Source organism: Syzygium oleosum, unplaced genomic scaffold (assembly GCF_021117445.2).
Source record: "Syzygium oleosum isolate NSW1041296 unplaced genomic scaffold, Sole_v2.1 Sole_v2.14, whole genome shotgun sequence".
NCBI classification, from domain to species: Eukaryota; Viridiplantae; Streptophyta; class Magnoliopsida; order Myrtales; family Myrtaceae; genus Syzygium; species Syzygium oleosum.
In genome coordinates this window covers 2,281,925-2,284,404 of record NW_026607498.1, presented here as the reverse complement: position 1 = coordinate 2,284,404, position 2,480 = coordinate 2,281,925, and positions in this window count along the sequence as shown.

Below are 2,480 nucleotides of genomic sequence, written 5' to 3'. Positions count from 1 at the left end.
GTAGAAAGTCTTTGGGTCCTTTTGGATCAGAGGAGTGGAGACGACGCCGCTGCCAGCGACCACGGCGCTGGCCCCGAAGTTCAATTTGCTAGAGATTTTACTATTCAAGGAATAGGGCACCAAGCAATAGGAGAATTTCCCACCGGTGGCTTTCCCCAATTGGGTTATGAGCGAGGCGCTGCCACCCCCGAGCCCGATGATTCCGTTCGTGTCATCAGTGAAGGTCCCACCGTTGTTGCGTCCACACCCGAAGAGCACATTGGGGAAGCTCAAGGGCTGGCCCGAGGTGGACCCTATGGAGAAGGTCTCTGTGGCTAGGTTTCCGATAGTGTATGACCCATCACCATAAGAGTAAGAATACTCGCAAAGCCCCTGTCCGCCGCATGAGGTTTGGTCGAGCACTTCGCACAGCGACGTGCTGCACGAGATGTCCTTGTACGTCGAGGACTCACGAGGGTCGAAAAGCGGGGTTGCTTGCTCGAAGCAATCCGTGCATGGCTCACACTGCGTCCATATGAGGTCACTCCCCGTGTCGGCGATCCCCACAATAGTCACGGGTGGGTTCCCGAGCGAGATGTTCATAAGGTAATCCCCGTCGTCTGCGACAATCACCGCAGAGGGCGTGTTCGGCGTGCCAACAGATTTCGGGTTAAGATGGTTTGCGTGGGAAATGGATCGGCGAATAGCATTGGCCATACGTTGATGCGGGGTGTCGGTTGGTTTGTAGTATGGGGATCTGGGCGAGTCACGGTGGATTAGCTCCATAGTGAAGCCATGACCCGAAGCAGATTCACATGGCATTGAGCATGCAAGAATCAGAGTGAAGGAAAGAAGAGAATGAAATTTGAGATAGGCTTCCATTGGGAAATTGTGGATTTGAACCGTTCACTGGGTTTACTGGCGAGTGCACATATCTATATAGGAACGTTTTAATTATGTGCAACGATGGAAGTCTAAAGGGTTGATAACTTATTGGCATAATTGCCTTTATAAGCATCGCCCATTTAGTTCTCTTGTTCTTGTCTTTAACGCCATCTAAGTTTGGAAGGAAAGCTAAGTTTCTCCGTCTGGATTTACAATGGCCAACCCCTCCATCCTCTTATCTCCAAAGCACGAGATCATCTCACCTTAAAGAAAACCATTGTCTTGATGCGAATGAACCTGAAAAAAAAATTGTCGGGGTCAACTATTCACACATTGATGAATGGTTGAGCTTCTTGAATGTGTGGTCAATGATCAGTGAAGAGATCTATTGGAAGATGATTGTAGATACGACCGTGTATTACGTATTTAAACTGCTTAACTATGCCTGACATGAGCAAATTGATTGTCATCCAATGATGAATTTGCAGCATCCCTTGACCAATTAGTCTAACCAACTCTCCATATCAGCAAATTATTGAAGGAGAAACCAGATAACATTAATATCTTTCAATCAAGAATAAGAACATTAAGAATAAATTACTTGCCAAAAAAAAATGCATCTTGCTCTCATATCCAACTAAGTTTCTTCCATGTCTAGGAAGAGTTTGCTTAATATGATGGAGTTCTGTCCACGGAAGTACGCAAAACCCGTCCTTGTCACCAACCGCGGAATGGTTTATGGCCTTGATGTATCCATCCCTGGCTGAACCGTCGAATCCAATAGTCTCCGTATATAAATATGATAGACCATACTAGACTCGATAATTCAAATTCATTTGGGTGCATACCTCAAGAACATCTTCTCATTTTAAATGTGGATACACTTGCCTATTTTGTATATATCAAAACCGGAAATACTATAATTGGTAGGCTTTGTTTACTCCGCAAACATGGCAATGCACATCCTAGATGATTAATTAACTAAATAAGAGGATTAAAATCCAGCTGTTAGATTGTTGATAATTTCTATCCGGGGGATAACAACGAGAATTTGACAATACAATATCAAATGTGCTTCTTAGGTGTATCCGATAAATACTCAAAGCACAAAAAGTTAAGGAGTACAGCCAAAACTTATAAATCGTAATGTCAGACTTGAATGTTTTTCTTATTATGTATCAAGAGTAGCAATAAGTATTGATCGGAAAGATTTTCAAAAACGTTCGAATCCGTTAATACATCTAGCATGTGTTATTTAACTTTTATACTTCATAGATCATTTATCTACTAGATAATATATATTAATATAATCAATTGAATATTGCTTGCAAAGGGAAATCAAATAAAAGATCATCGAAGTCCTCAGGGTCACAATCATCCCCCTCATTTTCTATTCCATAATAACTTAATTCTAGTATTCTGAAAAAAAAAACATTTCAAATTTTAGCGTTTCCAAGAATATTTTCAGATCGAAATACAAAATACTCTCAAATGTGCTAACTTTATCAATGGTGAATGAGGCCGGTTTTAAACATTTATGTTACCGCTGGTGTACCCTTAATACTTATCCTATTTGAAATAGAGAAACTAATACTATCAAATAAAAAATCTATGAG